This window comes from Aulonocara stuartgranti (genome assembly GCF_965226115.1).
Source record: "Aulonocara stuartgranti genome assembly, chromosome: 8".
Lineage (NCBI taxonomy): Eukaryota > Metazoa > Chordata > Actinopteri > Cichliformes > Cichlidae > Aulonocara > Aulonocara stuartgranti.
This window is the reverse complement of record NC_138959.1, coordinates 25,729,215-25,755,193: the sequence shown is the minus strand read 5'-3', so window position 1 is coordinate 25,755,193 and position 25,979 is coordinate 25,729,215. Positions and strand designations below refer to the sequence as shown.

At 41.1% G+C, this 25,979-nt stretch overlaps 1 long non-coding RNA gene across 1 annotated transcript; it reads left to right on the top strand.

Moving 5' to 3' along the window:
• Positions 1 to 20,024: 20,024 nt before the first annotated feature.
• LOC309712263 lies at positions 20,025 to 23,523 on the top strand. The gene is made up of 3 exons (XR_014278224.1): positions 20,025 to 20,953; positions 21,055 to 21,131; positions 21,688 to 23,523. It is a non-coding gene; the product is annotated as an uncharacterized lncRNA (long non-coding RNA).
• The last annotated feature ends 2,456 nt before the right edge of the window (positions 23,524 to 25,979 follow it).

Sequence of the window (25,979 nt, the reverse complement as noted above, 5' to 3'; positions counted from 1 at the left end):
GGCGTACAGCCCTGCTCAGCCCTGGATAATCTGGAGCCAAAAGGGAACAAAGTCAAGCCCACAGAGAGAGAGCGAGATAGAGAGGGGATAAGAGAGAAGCAGCTGATCTATATGTCAGGCTCCAGTTACATGAGAGGTGAGCTCTCTTAATGCCTCACTGCTCCCCATCACAAGGAAGTGGTCACACAGATCGCTGACAGAGCGAGTGACCCGGAAAACGAGACTCGCTAATAAACACACTGCGGTGTTTGGCACAGTGATAACGTGAGAGTGGAACATAATACACTGCTTTTTTTCTTCTTTTTTTCAGTGACTAATCTGTAACCTCTGAGATCATCTACTGAAGGGATGTCATGGAAAAACCAACAGCTCGCTAATAAGCTGAGAAATCTCTTGTCTGCCCATCTGTCAATCATCCAGGCGTCTGGGGGGGGGCACACATGCACATGTAAGATTGTTGTGAGGACGTTTTGTTAAATTATTGTTTATTCTGAAGTTTAACCACCATAATTAAGTGTCAAACGCTTAGGTAAACCTAACTTTAACTTTAATCCTAAAACAAGTCTTAAAAAAAAAGAGGCGACCAGGCCAAAAAGTGGACAAACTTTCTTAAATTTGATGGTCTAAAAACTCAAAGTAGTTCAGCTAGACATTATTCGATATTCATTTATTGGGTATTGTCATTGATTTTGTGTCTTTGGTTTCCTGTTACAAATGTCTCAGACTCGTGTTACTTGGGAAAGAGGTCCTCGAAAAAGCTGCAACCCACAGTCTTATGCACACATTCCCTGAGAGAGCTGAGTTTGAGAGACATCCTTACACATGTCCTGTTTTCATAAAAGTAACTTTTTATATGATTAATTAAAGCTGCAAAACCATTGCTTACCCTCCACTAGGACTGCCACATTTCAAAGCATCACGGAGGTGTTTTTCTGTCTTTTAATAGCGCAGAGATGGCGAGGGGGAATCCTGGTGGTCAGCAGAAGACTATTCCTGCAAGGGACCTCTTAGATTACAGCACAAGACCCCCTCAAGTGACTGCTGACATCCAAACATCAGGTGATATCACCTTAAACCACCCTGCTTGAGCTTCTTACGAGACTGTAAAAGATCGTTTATGGGGACTTGAGCAATAAAGCTGTTCAAGTTGGAACCTTGACTGGTAATCAGCTGTGTACAGCTGGAGGCAACACTTCAGACATTAATGAGAATATGATTGATCACATGGGGGGTAATTGAAATTGATTTCTCATTGGAAAGTTAGGACTTAATCCTTGAGGTCTCCAGGAGTTATGAGGGTTATGAGATAGTGGTGAGATTCTGCATTATCATGCACGCCGTAGGCATGCCAACAGAGGTCAGCAGAGCAGACTGTGATCAATACTAGCAGAGACAGACCTGGCGGAGAGTGCTGAGGTATTTGTCGACATCTTTGACGTGTACCTCCAGGATACAGTTGAGTTGATGGATAATGTGCCAGGTATGGACAGAAAAGTTGTTGTGTAATTTGATGTTGCATGCCAGGATTTGAAGATTTCAGCAATAAACACTCAGAGGCAGATATGTGCACACACCCACAACATCTGGCTCATCTGGCTCAGGCCCTGACAGGAAGTGGATTAGAGGAATGGTTGGTTTGATGAGGACAAGCCAACAGAGAATATCTATAATCTGCACAACTACAAATCCGATAGAGATCATGGCAGCAGCCACAAGTTACACTAACATCTGATTGAGGCAACCAGCTGTTATGGGGACCCAGCGTATTCCGGCTAAAGACACAGCATAATGAGTGCATAGGAAAAACAGGACTCAAACACAGCAAGTATCTCTTTGCACCAATTAGCTCTTGATTCATGACATCAAACAAAGGTGCATTGTGACCATGTGTTACCTGTGTGCAAACTGCATTAACAGGGGACAACGTTAAATGCCCTCCTGGATTGTTGGAGCATCCATTTGCATTTTAGAGTTGCTGTGTTCTCTTGGCACATGATGGGTCCATGACTAAAATAAACCATCTGAAAGCTCTGAGGCTTACAGCCCTTCTGTCGCTCACATATTAGGTGGGCAGAGGCAATTTTTTAAAGATAATTCAAATCCTATTTGTCTAAAGCCTTAAACCTGAATGAAGAAAAATTCTCAACTAACAAAGAGATTGTAAGAGAATGCATCTCTTGCAGTTCAAGGATTATTTATAATAATTAAGGGGTTATTTCTGTCGGTGTCTATTCATCTAAAATTTACACAGGGTCGAGAAATGAGCAGTCAGTCAAACAGCTCCCAAATTATTTGAAGGTAAAACTGAGAGAAACTGCAGTCAAAATGTCAGATATAAAACTGCACTGCACATGAGCACAAAGTCTAATCATAACTGAGGTCAAAGTTAAGCAAAAGAAAGTTTGGTAATCATTTCCCATTAAAGTAAACACTTCTTAAGTCTAGGAGCTCCTAACACCAGTTTATGGATTTCAAAAAGTTCTTTCAAGTCTTTCAGAACAAAAGATGAAGATTCCAACTGACACACATCACGAACTACACACTTTTCTTTCCCCAAAGAAGTTCTTTGTGTTTTTCTCCAAGAACATTGAGTTAGGGTCACTCAGAGTTTCCCGTTATTTATTACTTTGACTTCACATGGTCAAACTGAAGGGAAAAAACAACCTGCACACCTATTTTATATCACGTCCAAAGTAAGACAACTGAAAACAAACAAAAGTTGAAAACCAGCACAAGATTTAGTGACTCAGTCAGTTACATATTCAGTAGACTGCTGAGGCTGGTGTGTCAGAACGTGAAATAGTAAACTCACCAAATGAAAAGTATAACTCGTGATTTGTCCAATAGAGTATTAAGTGTTAAGACACAAGGGGTGTGAGTGTTTAAGAACTCAGTAGGCATAAATGTCACTCTATCACAGTAGCCTCTTTTACGATGTGTTAAAGGTGAGAATGTTAACCTACAATTCTGCTTCAATGTTCTGTAAAAAAGGTATAAAGGTGAAACGGAGAGGTTTTATTGTTGCAGCAGATATAATGGTAACTGTGGGACGATGTGAGCTTATTGCACATGGGAACAGTTTGCCTTTTGTTCACTTTGTTTAACTTTGTAAAAGTGTAAAACTGAATCCGAACAATTTAATAAACTTACCCATGTGGTCTTTGTACTAAAACTAACTTCATAGTAACATAGTAACTCTATATTTTAACCTATATTTGAATATTTTTGATGTGTTTCAGTTAGAAGTATTATTTTTTTTGTACCCTGATTGCCAAGATTTGGGAGAACAACTTAATAAAATAAAAAAATTACTTATTCTGATTGGTTAAGGTTTACACATTTACACACTAAGCCTGTAGCAAAACAGCAACACAGAATTCCAAATTTGGGGGTTGCAAACGTCTCATCCAACATAAATACACACTAAACACGCGGCCTTTTTGCAAAAAATGTGTCCTTAAAAAAACACACTGTGACCAAAAAGCCGTTTGCGTCAAGCAATAATAACCTGGTCTTAATGTTTCTAAACAAGAAAAAGGAAGAAACAAAGATTTTAGGTTGATCCAGTTCTCAACAGAAGACAGCAGTGGGAGAATTTCAGAGTTTGGTCCAGGAGTTGAAGCTGTATTACGACTGCTTTCGTACATATTTCATCTGAGGAGGCAGAGAAATCATTTCAAAGAGTTGGGAAGAGTCTAGCTACGTGTCTGAGGTAAAATAGTATTATTTTATGATTTCCATGTCATTACAACAAGTGCATTTGTTACCAAATTTTCAGATTTGCTTTTGTTTGTGAAAATTGTAATTAAAAAAAAAGAAAAATCTAGCTTTATCTGAAAAAATAAATTCCTGCAAATCTAATTTATTGTCCTGCATGTCTAAATAATCACTGCTGAAGATCCCGGAGGTTTAGGAAAAGTCAGAAATGTGAAAAACTTGGAAATGTCGTCTGCTGAATGATACAAGGAGAATCCCACTTTACTGGAATACAAAGTGCACAGAGGTATGGACTTTGGAAAGTTCATGTGTATGTAAAAACTCAGTAGCATGAATATGTTGTTAAATAAATGAAGAAGCAGTGGTGTGGCTGAAAGGTATCATGAAGAGGGGTATTCTGAACACAGTTCAGACAAACCAGCTATAAAAAGGATTAAGACTTAATGTTGCAGGCTTTGAAGAAGTCATAGTATTGACAAAAAAACAACAAATGTAATAGAAAAACCTTTTGCAAGCCTGCTCTTTGTTTTTCAGTTAAGATTTCCAAGAGCAATGGTGAAATTTCATGCTCAAGATCCCAGTCGTAATACACTGAAATCATCCTGTGTGAAGATCCAGACAGGGCTGACTGCAGGCAATCTTCATCCAGCGTGCACAGAATCAGATCCCACAAAGCCGTGTCCTTGTTTTTCTTGTTCTCGCATATTTTTTGCAAAAATCATTTCCTGCTTCTGTCGCTTCCTCTCGTAAATCACAGCGACACTTCTTTTTGCCATTTCCCTAAAGCATGTTCCTCAAAAAGGCTTCCCTCCCTGCTTCTCATTCATGCCTCAGGTTTAATGTTGTCTGCTCTGTGGTGTTTTTTTTAGCCTCAAACCACTGCTCAACTTTCCATCCTCCAACTCAAAATGAATACACTCCGGAAGGTGCATTCAACAGTGTATCAGGATAAAAGTTTCATTTTTTTTAAACTTTTAAATAGAGTGAAATAGATGTTCATGGCAGATGCTGAAGCTTAAATGTGATTGATATTTCCTCAAGCACACAAAAATCAAGCTTGTCTCAAGTGAATAAGGTCTGCTGGAGCTGGAATAGATCTAACATGTATAGCAGGGCTCCAAAGAATAGGAAATCACTTTGAAGGCATGCATTTTCAAATAATATGGTGCACAGTCATGCTAAGTTTCATTTTAATGCAATGTACTGCTGTCCCAATTAAAAAGCTCCTTCAATCAAACAGCATGAGCCCCCAGGCATGTGGCTCATTAGCTCTTGGGCTTCTAAAGTTAGCTGTTCTGATTGTTCTTTTCAGTGATTTTGAGTTTAAAGTTACTTATAAGCAAGTACGTTTTTAATTGTTGTTATCTGTGTTACTTTGTAAAAGCTACACTTTTGTATTTTGTTCTTATTAGGCACTGAGAGCTGAACAGTGTATTTTTGGACAATTAAAACTTTAAGAGACACCATCAGATTCTGAGACGATGGCAATTTGTATGACTGTATATTTAGGGCATTGAAATTTCATGCCTGCAGTGGTGAATGTTCCCTGGTTTTCTGCTTCTATATTAGCTTTGCAGTATCCTGTAGTATCTTCTTTACTAATCCCAAAAGGTTGATTCTGTTCATCTGGACGCAGCGTTTTCAGTGGGGGAAGCGTTTCATCACTCATCCATGTGACTTCTTCAGTGTCAGCTGACTGCAGGTTTCCCCCAAACTTAAAAACAGTACACTTGCACAATGACTGAAAACAGCCCACTGAGTGAACAATGGGCTGGGAGGTCCATTGATCACTGACCACTGATCAATAGCTATGAGTACCACAGAGTTCCCCAACTCACAGAGAGTTGGGGAACGGCTGCAATCACAGCATTGTGAGATGGTGAAGATTCACCATCAGTGGTTGTTGATCAATAGTCATGACAATTTGCATATTGATTAATTGGAAGCTAAAAACAGTTCACCCGATGACAAATAAAGGAGGACTCAACACTAGCCAAAGAACAGCATGGCCAGGATCAGTGTCCTGGCCATGCTATATATATTTTGCTATATATATTTTATACCATTATAGCATTGCAGTCAACTTAAAAATACTATAAATTTAAGAGGCTATTCCCCGTTTCTCTAGTGATTGATTATAGAAATTTGAAATACGTCTTTTATCCTGTCTTTTGTCCCCTAACCTCCACCAGGTGATCCCTGAGCCTGGTTCGACCAGAGGTATCTTCCTGTTAAAGGGGATTTTTTTTCCTTCCCACTATTGCCGAGTACTTACACATAGGTGCCCGTGTGATTGTTGTTGTTTTCTTTGTATTATTGTAGAATCTTTGCTTTACAGTATAAAGCAATTTGAGGTCACTGATGTTGTGATTTGGTGCTATATAAACAAAACTGAATTTGCATTGGATTGAATTGAATTAAAATACCTTTCACATGGGAGTTAGTTAGATTGGACAACATGTAAGCCTTAAGATGAAAAGAGAGTGTGATGAATGTGGTTCCGTCTGATATCAGGCTATTAAAGCCTCAGGAGGAACATTTGAGTAACTAGAACAGGAGTTCTCAGAGTTTTTAAGACTAAGTGCCAATTAAGGGAGCCAGAATGTGGACAACGCAGACATGAAACACTTAGATTTAGTGTTTGTAATATTTCTGCTCCGAGACTGTGCTTATGCCTAAGACCTGATTTAGACTGGGGAGCGTCTTCGTAGAGCCTACAACATAATCTACACAAGTGACTGACATCGTTACCATCGTTATGCTTGTGCTGATGCATCATCTGTTAATTACCTCGTGTTTACGTCCTAATGTTTTATAGACAGTGGCAGTCAATTTTCTCTTTGTACATTCTCTCACATCAATTCTGATAGTTTCTCCAGCAAGTCCAGATGCTTTTATTTCCAAGATTTTACACGTTATATTTTCCCCTATTTATTTGGGTACTTGGTTTTGTTAGCCCCAAGCATGGCTACCAAATGTCGGGTTCTAGCGGTTAAATTCTGTTGCGGACACGTAGTGTACATGGACAGCTGGCTACACAGATGTGTAGTCACTCCTGTTACAGTTCTTTAAAATTCACCTGAAGGTCAAATGCATAGTTGGTGCATTGCAGTGTTGTGTCTCCATGAACAAATATGCACGATTACAAAAGGTTAGCAGGGGCGCAGATGTCCTCTCAGAGCTTTACACTCTCTATGTTACTTGGACCCAAGCTGACCCGACAATATTTGGATGCAGAAACTATAACACACTCTTTGGTTTCTCAAAGATACCATTCACAAACATGTGGTCACCAACAACGCACAATGGATGTTAACACTGTCTTACTTTCTGGATATTCAGTTATAAACCAATCGCCTGATTAGACTCCATCAATGTAAAACTTTATGATAACCCACCACTACTAAAACCGATCATGGCTATCATGTTTTTTTTAAAACCCTGATGTTTTATAAGGGTTATTGCTGCTAGAAGGAAAATATGGTTGAATAGTTAAGAGGTTATACAGTTATCGCCTTAGTTCTTTTCTGAGTCTCTAGCCCCCGTGAGTCAAGAGGATTGTGGAGCTGTTGTGGCTGTTAATAAAGTATTTGGTGTATATGCGAATGCATCAAAGATGGTAAAAGTTGGTTCTCATGACTCAGTTTTCATAAATAATTTTCAAGTTTTATCCATCATTGGTGGAAATGTCTTGAGACAGAGAGAGGCAGGCAGAGAGGAGGAAGTATCCAACTGTAGTTAAGGTGAACTGAGGTTTGTTTATGATTTTCTATTGCATGTTTTTCACTCGCTGAATGTATTCTTTTGTTATTGTCTGATCATGCTGCCTAACAAAAATGGACAGTAATACTGTCAAGGTTCACATTCCAAGGTGTTGGGGGGAAAAAATCTCAATGCAATAATCGCCAGCAGGACTCTTTGTAGTTTTCCCGACAGTTTTACTAATTAAGTTAGATTAGTCTCTGAATACAAGAAATAAATATCTGCTGGCTCATGGTTTGATAAGCAAAACAGCACTGGGCTCCCTGGAGGCTGTGAGTGAAGCTCTGTCTGGCCCATGAGGCTCACAGTCAACAGTCTGATTCAGGCTGACAGCCTTCTGTGGAATTGGTCTGAGGAAAAGAAAAACAGCACAGCAACAAGGTGAATCACAAACGCGACAAGGCCGTGTAAGGATACGATCAAACGGCAACACTCCCTTTACCCCGGCATGTCTGCGAAGGCCGCGCTGTAATTGGATGAGCAGCCTGCATTTGAAGAAATCCTCCTTCCTGATAGAAATGTTGAGGGACCCTTCAAAAAGGTGTTTCCTAATTTAAATTGCATGCTGGCAAAAAGCCTTAAAACAAAGGGCTTATTTAGGGCTTTAGAAATTTTTGAGGCAGTTCTCTTTTGACCTGTCAAAACTAATGAAACAAGTGACTCCAAAGGCTTGTTTTCATTCATATATGTAAATAGCTTAATCTACAGAGGAGGGGAAAAGCCTGAATAAGGAGTGCAGTTTGTTTTCAGCATCATTATTGCCTGTCAAATGAGGGCTTGTTCTAATACTTTAGATGTACAAAGAACTCAGTTTAAAACCAAAGTTTTTAAACCAGTAATCAAATCCTCTCTCCAGAGGAAGAATGTGATTTATCTGGGTTTTAAAAAGTGAAGCGTCACGTGGGCGTTAGCATAACAAGTAACCAGTACAGCGTTGATGCCGTGCCTGCCAGTTGTCAGCTTTTACTAACAAGACAGCCAGCAGCTGATTCTAACGAAAGCCGAGTGCTTCAAAAAGCAAAAGGTGAAGCGGACGACATCTGAGATAAAATCAGCCACAACGGCTGACAGAACCGAGCATTCAGAAGGATTGCTGCTCCTGAAACTGCTGCAGCATCGTCAGCAAAGTCAAAACTGAAATGATCTAATGCAAACGATCTGCAGCACTATCATCACACAGCGGGCTACAAGGGAGGCTACTGCTCATGCCAATTTTATGACCTGAAGTGTCCTTTATTTTGTGAATCTTCTTTTTTTTTTTTTTTTTTTGTTCCTTCAGTGCAACTGGAAGATTTCAGCTTTGGAACTCGGGCAACTTGCACATTTGAATTTTTCCCTGATGTCCCCGTAAAGCTGTTTTCACGCATGAAGTTCAGACGATTTCAGGGGAATCGTTTTGGGATTTTTGCTACAGCTGTCTGACCCACATGTAGCACTCAGCAGGAAATAGTCCGCTTCAGATGCATTCACTATACTTGAAACAGGGTGAGGGAGCTCCCTGATAGAGTAGCTACCTGAATGTTGTCTGCCATAGAATCCACTTTTAGTTTTAGAATAACATTTCCTTATCTCCGTCATTGTTTATATTAATTATAAGTCACCCTATTAGTATTCCTGATTTGTTAAACTCTGTCTTGTATCAGGTTGTTTATGATTCTTTGTTTAATCTGTCTTCACTTTTAGTTATTGTTATGTTGTATTCTGATATTTGGATTCTTCTGTTAGTGCAGGGGTCTCAAACTCCAGTCCTCGAGGTGTCCTCGGTGTCCTGCAACTTTTCCATGTGTCCCTGTTGCAACACGCCTGAATACAATTAGTAGGTCATTAGCAAGACTCTATAGAAGCACGCTGAGGTGGCAATTCAGCCATTTGATTTATGTTACAGCAGCTCATGAGTGAATGAACACGGTGCAGTAAAAGTACATTTTTGAAGACACTTATATTTACTTAAGTACGGTTAGGGGTTGCCACTTCAGTATGTAGTCAAGTTCTATGCTCTTGCTAATTTTATTCTGGTGTGTTGCAACATGGAAGAGTTTCAGGACTCCGGCCCTCGAGGACTGGAGTTTGTTTGTTTGTTAGCTGTTAGCGTCAGAGATGTTTGGTTTTTGTATGTCGTAGTTTAGTCTCTCTCTGTCTCTTTGGTGTATCTCCATGTTTCTTTTTAGTAAGCATTTGTCTCATGTCTTGTGTTCAGTTTTACTTCCTTCATCTCATTAGCGTCTCCTGTTCCTCATTTGCTCAGCTGTATTTCGTTCCCCTGATTGGCTTCTAGTGTGAGTATTTAAATCCTGTTTTTCCCCAGAGTAGTCTTTAGAGTATCTCCTCCTGTTGTCATGTCTCATATTTGTGGGTCCCTGCTTTATATTGTGGACAGTTACTGACTTTGCTGGTCGTTCTCTTTCAGCCATAAAAAAGGTTGTGTTTTTATTTTATTTATTCTTTAAACCTGACTTGTAAGGGCTAATGTCTGCAGTGCGTTTGATTGAACTGTAACGTACGGCGCAGTTCAAAGACCTCTCTATGTAGCCTCAGAGCAACTGCGGCCTGAGAAGATGTTACTTTGATGTGACCTTCATCTACAGCGTGTGCTCTGTTAATGTATCCCACAGCTTCTCTTGTGATCCGTGCATGTTGCAGTCAGGGGTAGTTACTGTAAGAAAGCACAACGCGGTGCCACAGACACCTGGGTCATAATCTAACAAAAACAATTACACTTGAAGACATACCAGTATTTCATTGAGGCATTGATTAATCACTGGAGTGCTTTGACCTAATTTCTGTTGTCGTGTCAGCATGCACCTTTGGACGATATAAACAGTGATGTTGTGACATGTGATACCGATTTCCATTCCTATGTGATACCAAGTAAAGTTCAGGCTCTTATCAATGATACTGATCTGATACATTGTATTTAAAAACTTAATGTGTCTGAAAAATCAAAAGTAATATAATTTTATATCTCTATAATGAATATAAGATATCAGGCTACTTGTGAGTTATTACTTGTGACTTAACTGTGAGTAGTTTACTCACAATCTAAGACTGCACATGGAATACATTACACATTAATGCAGTGAAGCATTATTGTACTAAAGGCAGTTATCAAATTAGATTTCCAGTTGTTACTGGTTCTTCAGTTACATGATGAGAGGATAGCAAAAGTATCAAACGTGCCATTTTCTTCCTGTGCAGAAATGTTACAATGTTACAGTTAGTGTGCAGGGAGGAGCAAAACAGTGCAGGGCTCTACAACTTTTGAACTTTCGGAGGTTTTTATTTACATTGCAGAAAAGGACAAGAGCATGGTAGTAAGGTGTGAACTGCATGCAAAAGAGAAATAACTGCATTATACTGCCGATGCAATATCAGCTCTTTGCATCAACACAGAGAGCATGCTAACACACAAGCAAAGAACCCGGAGTGAGTGTATGCTAACGCCAGCTGCAGCCTAAGGTTTATATGGTAACTGGTAATTTCAGCAAATGTTTTTGAGACTGTTCAATTGTAGCACTTCCATTAGTTCGCGTCTATGTACTACACTACATATTTATGGTCTGTGTTTGTGTCTGTGTGTGTTTCAAAAGTTAGATTCAGCTGAAATTAAATAAACCAAATTATGCACATACTGACATTTGGAATGACTGACTAGAAATACCATAATAGGGCAGCATTTGCAATGTGTTGTTTAGTGTTTGTGGTCAGAGGCACAGCACTAATTATAAATACTATTGTATGTGTTCTGCTAGAATATATGAGTAATTTTTTCTTTTTCTTTTGTAAGTATTTGTATTGTCAGTGTGACTGATTCACGTGTTGGTGTCTTTGGGGTTTTGTTTTGTTTTATTTTTTTAGACTAACATGTAGTAGTGACCAGCCACTCTGCACTCCCAACCACAGAGCCTTGCGGCCAATGTGACTAAAATCAATAAGCTTTTGCTTACATTAGCACATAGCTAAGCTTAGCCTCTGGCAAAAGTAAATGAAACAATGGTTGAAAAATGACTGTGACAAAGCAGTAATGAGGAAAAGGACAATTTAGCATAGCCAACTGCAGTTCATTCTTCAGACAAGTCCAGTTTGCCCAGTTTAGGATTACTGACTGAGCATCATAGATATTCTTCTGACTTTTGACCTTGGGCTGCACATCTCAGATTCTATTTATGCCAAGTCATAAACTGCATGGAAGCAGAAGCCCAAAATGCTAACCAGTGAGTGGGCTCTGTGCGTTTGCACTAGAAGAAAACACAAACGCCTCGAAACGCTCCTACTTAAAAGCTGCAGGAACAAGCACAATACGGAAAACTGAAGTTGACTCAAGCGTGGTAAATATCTCTCAACCAATTCACACAATACACCATCCAGCCACAATTCCCCTGCCTCTCAAACACTCGTGCAGATATCCTGTTTGTGTAAAGACGGCGCGTCTCATCAGTGTGGCATTATACCCACAAAAGTCCACATTAGCACATGAATAGGCATTAAAACAGTGAATTAGAGCTCCCGTGATGCTTTCAACGTGTCCTATCTCTTCAATCCACAAACTCAAGGCCCTCCTCAGACTCCTCTCTCTCTCTCTCTCTCTCTTTGTGAGATGAAAGGATGAAAGCGACGAGGATGAGGGGGTGGACTATTCCTGTCAGAAGAGGGCAAGCCTCAGTGAGTAGACTGTGCGTCACAGGTGTTTGTGTTTTTTCTGGTGCTTCTCTCTGGCTGCGCGAGAACGACATTTGTTTTGCTCTTTTTTTCAGAAATGCTGAGCGCATTTATTGGCTTGTTCTCACAGCACTCCAAGGAATCAAGAGGGGAGTGGGAAAAACAAGGTGAAGGAGAGCTACACAGAGAAATAAAACATAAGGGAGTTGGGGAGGCGAGGGACCGTGGTAAATGAGAACATAAATCATCCGAATGAGACACATGAGTCAGTAGGCAGAATTATGCTCTGAATCTTACCATCAGCAGCTTATTGCAGTCACTGGTTGGGCAGTTGCTACTGCACTTGAGTAGTTTGGGGGGTGGGGGTGGGAACCATCCATGTCTGGATTCCCTACAGCAATTACAGGCCAGGCTGAGTCAGAGAGAAGGTTTAAGGATGATTCTGGATTCATATCACATGGGCTTTAGCTTTGTAGATGTGTTCATCATCCCTGTGATAATTGCAATATGCTTGTAAGGAAGGCATCATGGGTGAGACGCAGCCATTTGCTGCAAGGCTGAAAAGCAGCAGCCTGGCTTCAAGTCTACGTCTTTGCTGCATGTCTTCCCCGAGTCCCTCTCCTGGTCCAACTGTGGACTCTCCAATGATGCAAAAGGCAAAAAAATAATATATATATTAAAAAAACAAAGGTGCCAATTGCAGCAAGGGTTCGATTTGCAGGCCCTTCTCTCCCCCCCTGTTTGTCCCCCAACCTTACTGTCTGACTGTCCTATAAAATAAGGGCAAATATGTCCAGAAAATACTGTATCCACACACATGTGTATACATAAAAAATTGAAAGTAGAAGTAGCATCTCGTGCGTCAGCAACTTCTATCCACTTCTGCTCAGACCTGATTTTTGGCCCTTTCGAGATAAATTATTAATACTTGAGCAGTCTATGCTATCAGACATCTCTGTAAAATGCTTTCCAAATGCAGCCACAGTTATAGAAGCACAAACATGTTTGTCTTAGATTGCAGACGTAAAGCAGGAGACAAACAGGAACAGCGATATTATCTCTATTTGTAGAAGTGGATCAGTGAATTCACCAAACAATAGGACAGTGCGCTGTGGAGGAATATTTTCAACAAAGTTCTTTTTGTGGTTATGATTTTTGAGACTACACCATAAGCAAAAAAAAAAAGTACTGGGCCACTTACAGATTACACCTACGGGAGCTGCTCGGCCATGGAAACCCACGAAGCTCCCAGCACACAGTTTCTGTGCTGCTCTGCTTTGAAGCCTGCAGTTAGTGCGTCAGCAGAGCATCGCCAACCTATATGCACTACACACCATACACTGTAACTTTCCACTTTGCAAGCATACCATTTACAGCTGATAGTGAAATACCTGGGAGGGAAGACATTGCACAAACTGACTTGTTGCAGCGGTGGTACCCTACTACAGAACCACACTCAGATTTAGCTCTTTAGAACGATCCATTCTGTCATACATGTTTATGAAGGCAGACTGCATGGGCTTGATTTTATGCACCTGTTGCAGTAGGACTGAAAACATCTGAATGCACTAACAGTGTGGCTCAACACAATTCTCATTTGGTCAGTGTCTTCCTCAGTCATTGCTACAGAACCAATAAACTACCTTTAACTTAATAATCACCTGGAGTTTGTAGAATTCAGCTAAAGGAGAATGGTGACCTGTATTTGTGTGCACTCGCTTTTCCTATATATTTGTTAGACTGTTTTAAACATGGCAGGTTTGGAAGCTTAAGCTCTAATTCCAAATAAAGTGACTCATATATCAAGCGAAGTGGTGCTTGCTGTAATCCATCTGAAACTAAAAACAGCAGCAGTGATATGTCCTCGTGCACTTTTTAACCAGTATTTATGTCAGCTTGGCCTCTTGTAACCGTGCGAACAGTGTTTGTTGTCACTGAGAAGTGAAGCTGCCGTAGCATTGCATTGTTTGTGGTGAATGCTTGAGCGTACAAATCGCATGACTTTGAACCCAGACTTCTTGATTCACATTGGTCTGTTAGCAAAGAACCAAGACAAAGGTTTATTTCAATAGATGCATTCAACAAACACATCTGGGTGTCTAAAGAAAAATAGACTTGCTTTAATATATTAAGGCTTTTATATAAATATGTAAAAAACGGCTTTCTTCAGGAAAAACTTTGGTTGGAAGCCTTCAAGGTTAAAGTTTTCCACCAAACCTCAACTGATGTCAGAAAACATTCGGAAGGTAACAACAAGAGTTTATCTCTCCGGATGCTGAACGTATTTCCTTTACTTAGAGAGCAGAATAAGGTAGCCTGTGTTTGTGTGCACAGGATATATCTTTGTGGAAGGGTTACTTGGTCAGCCATATCTGACTCTCAGCGACTGTCCTCCTCAGAGGCGAGTCCCCCTCCCTGGCAGCCAGTGCAATCCTCAGCTGGTGGGTAGAGAGGGATACCATGCTCACCCCAGCGTCATAACTTTGTGACCTGGAACTTTTTGATTGACCTTGTGGGGATTTGGGATTAAAGCGGTGTGTGTGTGTGTGTGTGTGTGTGTGGTGTGGTGTGTGTGTGTGTGTGTGTGTGGGGTGTGGTGTGGTGTGTGTGTGGGAGGTGGTTTTAAGGTAATCCTGCTGGAATCTGCATATAAACCGTACAAACTACACGATGATGGCCGAGCACAGACGGATAGACTGAGATCATGGTGGCTGTGTGCAAATGTTAAGTCACGAGTTATGTAAGAGATATATGCACACACAGTATACACCATCCCACCATCACTATCTCCCGCTTACCTTCCCCCCTCTCTCTCACACTCCTACACGTGCAGAGTATGCAGGACCCGAGGCTCTCGGAGAGGTTAATATATTTTGACCGATCGCCATTCCAACCTACACAAAAACCTCAAATAGACTCGGGACATGTAGCATGTGTACGTTCTAAAAATAACATCAGAATGAATGTTATAAGCTTAGGAGAGATGCGATCATATGGCTGCCTCTGCTTAAGAACACTGCAGAAATATTCCAGCAATTCTTAAATTGAATTATTGAAATTTCACCCTTAATTTCTGTTTCTTGACTCATTTCTTGGTCATCAAATAATCCTCTAGCATGCTGACAACACTCCATGACTCAGGGCTTTCGGTTTATTAATGCAGAAATTTAATAGGCATAATAAATGTAATCATCTAAATGTATCTAATCGATCTAATAAGAAATCAGATGATAGGTCAGTGGTTTTAAGATTGAATTTGGGGATTCTGCACATTGACGTGCTCTGTTTAAAATCACAACAGACTGACACGGAGGGAGCAACATCAGTGGTTAGACTTCTTTCTTGTTGATTGGCACCAAACACTTTTTACATTGTTTTGCAAAATTGTGTTTCTTGCTTGTCTTTGAGTTACGGTTGGGATTGCATCATCGCTGATGATGGCTCAGACCTCAAAGGGCTAAGGCCAGATACCACAGCACAACCTCAGGGGTCTAGCAGAGCGCAGGGCTGTTTTGCCAGTAAAAGTTGGACTAACACAATATCAGGCAGGTGATCGTAATTTTACGCCTGATCAGTGCATAACGGATTTCTTCTCGAACGTTACATTGTAACTAAGCTAAAGTAAAGGCCCATTATTCATCCGTCTTCAGTTTGGCTTATATGCCACCATAATTTCAAGAAGATTTAGTGTGTATTTTTCACATTTTTCTCAAGTTTTGTTTATGCAAGTGTTAAGGTGAATCCATGCTTTTGTATGATTCATGCTTCTTTCAGTAACTCAGACTAACGAGGCAGATAAGGCATGAGGGCAACCAAACAGATGGCTGGATCTGCCACCGTCCCCTAACTAATGGTGCATAAGATTTTCAGCTTTGTGTATGAGACTATTATTTCACATTAACCAGAAAGAAAGGAAAAAAATGGATTATTCTTCCTTTTTTAATCAAACTGTAGATTTAATAAGTGCACAAAACAGCTTTTTTTTACTTCCTTGGCAGGAACATGATTCCAGCAGTGGCCACTAATCTTGGCTCCTGTGCCACAATCACTTCGTCATCCCATGTTTTCCTCTCTCTCTCTCTCTCTCTCTCTCTCTCTCTCTCTCTCTCTCTGGAGTGTTTTTGTGGGGGGTTACATGCTACTTAGCATGGCAACCTAGTGACGCTCTGAGCCTCTTACACAAGTCCATTAGCAAGCTCATGTTTGCATACAAACGCAGGCATACAAACGCACACAGGGATTAGCTGTCGTCACAGCAAGCAGAACCCGTCACGGCTGCTGGAATGGGTGCAGGGTTTCCTCCTACGAAGAGGCTTAAATTAGGAAAGGAAATAAGAAGTGAAGTCAGGTGGGGGCTGAAAGGTTAAAGATACAAGAAAAGCCCTGACGACAGGGCAGCTTTACACTCGCGCACACATAAGAGCTGTGCATCATAAACAAGTATCTGAGTTGACCCCGGTTGGGTAAAATTAGAACCAGACACTCAGATGGCCACACTCTTAAATTGTATCGCTGCTGTTGCAATCGGTGGCTTTAGTGATCTCGCCGTGTTAATAAACTCTGCAAAGAATAGCTCCTGTCTGAGCCGAGAGGAGATTGATTGCAGCTTTTGTCCAGCAGCTCTTTACAGTGTTTGATATCTGCTTGTGTATGCAGCGGCAGTTCTTCTTTCTCCGCTCTCTGTCTTTGACCAAGGTGAAACACGGCTTGATGGGGTTTGCTCTCTCTCTGTGTCGGACTGTGACAGACGTGGATCGGCTCTCTTTGCTACACCGATCAGCATGGATGCGGCTCTTGGGGGTGGGGGTGAAACTGTAGCAACAGGATGGAATTTCAACCTCAAACTTGGCATCGGGTGATTAAAATAAAAATCTGTGCCGCGTTCTCCACATCGCCATCTCTGGTGATTTACAGCGTTAAATATGCTACAGTCATCCTGTCTCTGACTGAGAAGCTGCTCGAGAAAAACCTCACGTCGTCTTCTTCTCCCAGAAAAAAAGTGACTGTTTTCTGCTCGCTCCATTTGTTCCCTCACACTTAAATAGCCTTCATCGTTCTCTTCTAACACTTCCCGATTGTTCTCATGGGAATATTTAAAGCCATTACGACGGGGATCTTTAACCTCTCAGCACTGGTTCCTTTGTAATGTTGCCGATCTCGGTGTTAAATCTTTTTAATGTTGCGCTAAGTCTATGCTCACGTACAAAAAAGATCTATAAACGAAGCTGAGGTGAAACAGTTTAGTGTTTGTGCTCTAACAGAGCATTAAAATCTTTATATTGCGTCATGTGACTCTAAGTTGGGTATTAGGGGGGTATTAGCTGGTGTTTACTACATTCGGGAAATTGCATAAACAACAGAAACGGAAGGTAAAAAGTTCAGCATGTAGCCATAACACAGTGATTTAGGGTTTGTACACTTATGCAAACATTTTGCAATATTAAAGGTTAGCAGCATGGTAAGAATTAAGCCACAATGCAAGCAAAATATTCTTTTCCACAGTTTCTCAAAGAGCAAACGACAGATGATTAATAATGAAAATATCCCTGCTGTAATTTTTAGATATTACAAGCAAGTACAAACAAGGCAAAGTGGGAAAATGCATCAGAGCGACTGGATGCTCTAGGCTTCCTGTGGCAATTAATTTGAGGTGTTTTAATTCTAAATCTGGCTTTTCCTGAAAATACAGGAGCAAGACATATTCCTGAGCTCCTGCATCTCATAGGAATAAAAACAAAAAAATGTAATTAGGCCTCAGTCAAAATCAGCCACTCCTGACAGATCAGCTTATTTCAAAGTATGGAAAAATCTGTGTGGCAAATCTCTTACAGGCTGTGCAATTTCAGCTGCTACAGCCTGCACAGGTGTTGCGCATCTGCAAGCTGCTTTGCAACACACATTTGCTTCAGTTTTAATTCTGAGTCTGACTTCATCGCTTTCATATCTGTTGCCCGCTCTGTGCTGATGTCTGGTTGCTCCCCCTGCCTCTGGCTTTTCATGCATGCACATGAAAGGTCCCAGAAGATAGAAAGTACTTGGGGGGGATTCATTAATTCAATCTCTGGATTGATTATGGCAGCATCCTGCCTTATCTGCCCTGCCCTGCTTAACTCATCTTAAAAAATAGACCTGGTACTTCTGGGAGTTCTGGGTTACACCATTGCATGACTGCAGGAATCACAAACATTGTTTTGGGTGGGTTCAATCATCTCCAGTTGCCTCTGGTGGCCACATGTAGCCAGAATGTAGAGCAGCCATGTTCAGTGTTTCCCCAGATGTTGGTCAGGAGAGGTATATCTACAGTATATATTTGCAGTGATTGGTCAGTATTCCGGAGTCAAATGTGAGGCCACTTATCCTGATCCCAAACAAATCTATAAAAGAATGACCGACAAAGAAAAGAATTACAATGATCTAGTCAAACACTAGACCTCAACCTGATTGAAATGTTTTGGTGGAACTTTAAGAGAGTTGTACATAAACAAACCTGCAAACTTCAGTGAACTGAACTAATGTTGTAGAGAAGGACGGGTCAAAATACCTCCACAGTGATATGAGAAACTGATAAACTCATACAGAAAACAGTTACTTCAACGTATTCTCGCTAACAATAGTTCTATAAACTACTCAGTCTGCACACCTCTTTCAATATCTACATATCTACCACTAGTAACCTGAGTTATCCTTAGTTAGCTGAAGGTTTTTTCTTTGTTTTTTTCCAGTAAAATTCCATTGATTTCCATCAGTGTTGTCTCCTTGCAGGGCTGACCTTGACCTGTGGTAAAGGAATAGGTCCTAGAAGTCTATGTATCTTTGCTGATGTGGCAGATTATCTAAATTTCATCAATATATGAAAATCAGGATCACAGCAAGTAATATTAGAGGTGCTAGAATTACTTTGAAAACTTTTAAAGAATCCTCCAATTTCGAGCTGATTGCTAGAAGTTATCAGTTAAGCACTGCTGGCATTGAACATGAGAGTTTACAGATCAATAGAGTCAATGGTGTGAGTAAAAACACAAGCACTCAGGTTGACATTGAAGGAGAGCCTGGGTACTGTTTTGCCCCGTTCTCTCTAACCTGCTATACAAACAGCATGGTGTCGGGGGGAGGCCGGGACGCTGCAGCACTCTGTCGAGTCCTGGAGGACAGCACAAGTCCATCTCATCTCTTAATTACTGTTGTCCCTGAGAACCAGCCGGCTAATAACTGCCCCACTGCTGCAGCAGGCGGAGGACTCCACTGAGCACGAGCAGATGGAGGAAGAGAGAGAAAGTCTCTGCTTCACAGCGAGCCAGAAGAGAGAGGGCTCAACTAGGCCTTTCTTGACCATCTGGACTAGCATGCAAAACACAGTTCATGCGCACAAGCAGGCATGCACTTTATTTTTGTAATAACACAGGCCATGCTACACCCTGTTCCCAGTCACAGCTGATTTGTAAGAACATTTGTCATCATCATCACCTCTGAACACCTCCATTAGAGACGCCCTTGTCAGAGAGCCAGCGGCAGCAGTACCAGGTAGAGAAAGTACAGTACATATACTGCTCTATACTTAGCAAAACAAGCCCTGCTATTGCTGGTCCGTGCTTTACGTGGATAGCCAGATACAGTAGCAGCCACACTGTAAATAGCAGTGCATTACTGTAAATACACACAGCTTTAACCTGGTCAGCGTGCAGAACTCCTTTTGCTGCTTCCTTTTCTAGGAACATATGTGCTGATGAGGATCAGTGGCAGATATGGGGCAGTATTAGCACGGACACTGATGCGGCTAATCTCCCTAACTTTCTAAGATGTTCTTCTCGTCGGCGTGGACAAGAGCGCGCACACTGGCACGCAAGCCGACCTCAATCCTCCCCTTTCTCTAGGCCGGTGGATCCAAGGGCACAGGTTTTATTTCAGTGCACTCTTGATGAAGAGCTGGCCAGCACACCACTGCCACCACAGTGCGGGTGTGCAGTAGTCTTTTTCTCCTGTGTGACTGCGAAGACTGAGACAGAAGAAACACATTTATATATGAGGAGACTCTGCAGTGGAGAGAAATACTGCCCAGGCTGCAAGACTTTCTGGAGGCTTTCATCTCATCTCAAAGCACACACCATCCAGAATATTAACACTGTGGATTTCATCCAAACCCTAAAAAGAAAAATCTGTCAGATCACCGCAGGGGGATAAATGTAAAACTAGGAACACTTCGGGATACATTAATTAGAGATAATTAACACCTTCCTTAAAATTGAAGGGGATGATAAAGATGTTCAGCCCTCAACGCTTCAGTGTGAGGAGATAAACACAAGGGGAACCTGCAAAGTATTAGACAGATGGTTTTAATCATGCAGCTCATTGGTGTATGCCGCAGTTGCCTTGTCATCTTGAGGTGAAAGAGGCTGAATAAGTTTTCAAAGTAATCTATGTTCTTCTGTGCTTTTGTGAGAAGTTCAAATGTGTTCTGATACTACAGGAAGGTAGGGAAATCGAACGACTAACTGCAATATCCAGATGACAAAACTCAAAGACTAAAAGCCTCAAAAACATCTTTTCTTCCTCCTGCCAAGTCTTTCCTTGACAAGAAAAGAAAGTCAGTGTTGCTGCCTTGCCAGCTCAGGTTCATCTCTGCTTGTTATGCGCAACCTTGATCAAACTATGAAAATAATTTATAAGACTGGCAATTCGAAGAGGCGAGAGCGCAGGCTTTTATTTTCTCCTTCCCTGCCAATCACGGCTTCTGAAGGAATTCTCGCCGTTTGCTGTTCGGCTGGTGTCGAGTCAGGTCATCTGTCAGTCTGCTGAGATTCCTGAAGCCCGTTCACCGCAGGTAAGGTCACCAGTCACCGTGGAAACGCCAAACACTCATTTACACGGATGGGGTAATGTTTTTATTTGGGGTTTCTTTTTTTTCTTCTTCTCCATCAACAGATGCTGACCGTTAAAGAATAGCATGCTGCCTGCACTGTAAGAAGACTAGTATCTCTCAGGTATAGTGAACTGAACAGGTGCTGCAGATGGTGACAGGAACTCGATTTCTGCTCACCTCTCTCTCTCTTACACACACACACACACACACACACACACACACACACACAGAAAACAGTGGCCCGCACAAACAACAGCAGCCCAGAGGTAATGCAGATAAGTCGCATTATCCTTTGCACGCTCGCACTCGCTGCCTCTCCTCCTGTATCCCTTCAGTGTTTCCATCTCACTCATGAATGTTTGATGGTGCTGCCAGCTGCTCTCTAGTCTGAGGGCGGCACGTGCTCTCGCTCACAAACACAGGCTCTGTATTGTTTGTGGCCTCAGTGGCTCCTGGAAAACAACGGCCGCATGCATGTGTAAAATAGGCACTTTTATGATAACCGTGGAATCGCACAAGAGCGCTTTTTTAAATACACAGGAAAGTCATTGTTTTGTGTCCAAACGCGGGTAATGGCATGAGGCTCATTCATTGGTGAAATCTTATACAAATGAAGTGTGGGCAACTTTCCCTCCCACACAAATCACTCATTTGTCTCCTTCTTTCTCCATCCTCTTGTTTTTTCTGATTTTCAGAGTGCAGCATCCTCGGTCATATATTCCTGTTTGCCAGGAAAGATCAGTTGAGGAGGTAGTGGTGGCAGGTGGAAGGGTGGAGATGTTGGCACACACTAAAACATTTGCACTGTGCATCAGGATGCTCGATAGCACAAAAGGACCAAAAGATTTCTCTCATTCGCCCCACCTTGCGTGAAACACTCAGCGAGAGCTTCCACCTTTTCTGACACCCTGAGGATTCTCTAAAAGAGCCATATGTCTCCTCTGCGTTGTCACAGCAACAATATCGTGCATTTCTCCCTTATCATGCAAATGAAGTGGAGATCCAGACCTACTTCCCTGCAGGGAAAATACGAGAGTTGACCGGTTGCCTTGTGCTCGCGTACTGTCTGGGCCATAGAAATAAGCCAGGTGTTCAGTTTACAACATATTCTCTCCTCCTATAGTCATCCTTCAGTGGTGTTCATTTGTTTAGAATGGATTATAATCCACTCTTATTATTACTTTTAAATCCCTATCAGATTTGCCAGTGAAGCATTTAGATATTTCATCTTCTGGTTACGAGCAGCAGCTGGTTTTCTAGCTGTTTTATATTTATGTTGACACATGTGTAGTCAGACAATGAAACAACCTATACAACCAGGCTTTGCTGTATGTATTTTACACTTTTAAAAGAATAATTAAGCTGCTTTAGCCGGCTCACTATTCAAATTGAAAGCCACTTTGCAACCCACATAAACCCCAGCCGTTCCTTTCATCCTGTGTCCGACAGTGTCGTATCTGGTGTCACTGTTGGCCGCTCCGGTCTGTGCCTCTTGCTTTCCATGTCTGTGTGTGGCAGGGCCGGCAGGTCCCAGAACACAGCCATACTACCGCATATAGATTAATGCAGGTGTAAATAATCTTCTCTTGACTATAGTTGTCCTAACTGAAATCTAATGAGCAGAAAACTGTTTCTAGTAGTCTGCAAACTTACCATTTTAAATTGTTTTCTATTTTTCTTCCAAATCTTGTTCAGAGCATTGCTGATTAACCTCGATTCTTTTCTGACACCAAAGCAAACTGAAAGTTTTTAGTAGCGAGTATTTCTGAGTCGTAGAGTGTGCATTTGCTGGCTTTTGGTACGTACAGTGCACCCTGATATTATTCAAGCACTTCACTTGTTCCACAGTTTGTCATGTTACAGCCTTATTCTAAAGTTGATCAAATTAATTTTTCACATCAGAATTCTGCAGCACTCCTCCAATCAGGCTTCTATGCTAGAGTGGCCAGACAGAAGCCCCTCCTCAGTGGCCAACCTGTAGAGAATTTCGTTTCTCATGATCTGAGAGTCTTTCGAGTGTTTTCTGGCCAAAATTTAACTCTTTGGTTTGAATACCAAGCGGCATGTCTGGAGGAAACCAGGTAATGCTCATTATCTGGCTGATATTGTTCGTACTGTAAAGCACGGTGGTGGCGGCATCATGCTGTGGGATGTTTCTCAGCAGCAGGAACTGGGAGACTAGTCAGGGACGAGCAATGTACAATTGATGAATGCAGCAATGTACAGAGCCTTGACGATAACCTGCTCCTGAGCACTCTTAAAAAAACACAGCAAAGACAACAAAGAAATGGCTTTCGGACCACACTGTGAATGTCTTTGAGTGACCCAGCCAGAACACAGACTGTATTTGAACATCTCTGTGCACCGACCATCCAACCTGATAGAGCTTGAGAAGTTCTGCAAAAAACAATGGAAGAAGCCTAAAAATAGGTGTGCCAAGCTTATAGCATTATCTTTAAAGACTTGATGCTGTAATTGCTGCTGAAGGTGCTTCAACAAAGTAATGAGCAAAAACTTCAGCATGACAAAATGTGGAACAAATGATCTTGCTGTGATGGATGAATATATATATATATATATATATATATATATATATATATATATATATATATATATATATATATAAATCAAAGAGGAACCAGTCCTATCGTTATCCCTATGCTAAACTGTTTTGGATGTGAAAAGCCTAAAGAAATAAAATTTCAGGAAGAACTTTTTCACCTTTTGTATTAAGTATTTAAAGTGTTTTGGACACTGACACTGGCTCCTTGACATTTTTCAGGGGAGGAAACTGCTTTTCTCATTTACTAAAGCAAAACACATATAGTTGCCAATCTGGGGAGCTGAAAGGAAAAATAACAGTGACTGTTTTGGCCCCCTACTGCCAGTGAAACAGGCAATAACTCATTAGTGTTATTTTAAATCTTTGCATTGCTTGAAAGCGGTATGTTGGGGGTATAAATAGCTATGCAGTACCCTAAATAAAACTCTGCTCTCTAGTCCAATGAAATCTCTTTTCTCTTAACCCAGTCTCTCATGTCTAGTGTTCGTCTCCTCAACAAACCTCCACTCAGCCAACTGTCCAGACAACAGGAAGACAGAACTGGGTCATGGCAAACCTGAGGCTTGAAGCTCTGGTTATGTTACCTCCAGAGTCGGGACCTCAAGGCCTTGAACGGGATCCAAACGTCAAAGTCTGGCTCCATCAGCTGAGCTGGTCAGCAGAGCTGCTTCCTTAGAGCAGTTAACAGAAATTATGATTTTTGGAACCAACTCTTGGGTCAATAACAAACTTTTCCAACTCTAGACAAGTGATTGCGTAGTGGCTCGTTCTGCTGATGTGAGCTCAGTGTGTTTTATTTGGGTCACGGTTGTGCAAACCTTTGGTCTGGGCTGCAGGTGTTCTAATGGTGATAGATTCACAGAGCCGAAATGTACTTAATTTTTTCCAAAAGCAAGTGTTAGAGGTTCTTTGTTAAAACCTAGTACGTGCAGTACAGTTATCAAACTACTTTGAAATCTGACACTGTGTAAGATCACTTTTCAGGATTCTTGAGCACAAGAATACACAAATGGTTTTCAGCTGCCTATAGATCTTTGTGAAGATACCAGAATAGATCAAATGCAAAGTTTGGTCACCTAAGGACCTTCGCAATAAAACGCTAATATATTATCAATACGTAATAAGACATTGCAAGGTTTTATGATAAATATGCAAGAGTGTAGCCATCTTTTACCCTTCTAGCAGACCCACAGCAACATTCGCAGTTATGAGCAGCTATGTTTTCCATCAAGAAAACTAAAATATGTCTGATATCTGCTCTTTTTTAATTTGTTTTGGTCTCATTTATAACTTATGAGAGAAATATCAGCTATTTAATGTCGACATTTACTGACTGCCTTTACCTGTATCCCATTTGTTCCTCAGTGAGTAGTGTACAGTGTGTTTACCACACATAGGTAGCATGACCAGGTGACCAGTGGAGTTGTCAGCTAATGCTAGCAAGCTGCATATGCAAACTCAGTGCAAGCAAACACAGACTTACATATAATAAAACCAGCTACAAGTTACAGTTCATATGAAAAACACTTTCAAGAGGTCCAGTTTAGTGTCTTGTACGAGAAGAAGAGAAGCTCAGCAGACAAGAATTGGCAACACTGGCCTGTGTTAGCACACCAGTACAGCTAACAGTACTAGCTAGTGTTAGCAGCTACACTCCATTACATGAATAGCATCCAAATAATGAGCCATGGAAAACACTTTGTTCAGTTCTTATTAAACAGGAATTATGAGAGCTCTCTAGTTTTAAAAATTTAGCTTAAAATTTTTCTTGTTTTTTGATAAAGCTTATGGTAGGGCTGGATCAGGTGACCCTGAACCTTCTGCAAAAGGCCTAGGTTGCTAAGGCCTTCCCATTACCCACCGAGTATTTCATCTTCACTCACCTTTTTTCCCAACCCTATATGTTTATACACCACTCTGCATTTAATCATTAGTTATTATTTATCTCTGGAGTTTTTCCTTCCACTGTCGCCAAGTGCTTGCTCATATTTGGTTATCTGATTGTTGGGGTTTTCTCTATCATTGAAAGGTCTTTACTGCACAATATAAATTGAAATTGAGTGCAAAGGTGGGTTGTTGTTTTTTTTTGGGGGGGGGGGTTTGTGTGTGTTTTTTGAGTAGGCTATAAATGAATTATTTTTACAGTTGAAGGTGAGCATTTTTACATTGGAGTATATGGAAATACACTCACTTCTGAAGCATGGCTCAAGTGGCCATTAGAGAAACTGCTTTTTTTTTTTTCCTTTATCCGGCCCACAGCTTGCCCTTGATTTATTACAGACAAATAAATAATTACATGGTTTGTGGCCAAGAATGGAGTTTTAGCTATTCGACATGAAGAGAAGACTGAAGGATCAAATCATCCCTGTTTTAGGTTTTAGTGTTGTTAAGATTGACAACTAAGGCTGAACATCCCAGCAGTGC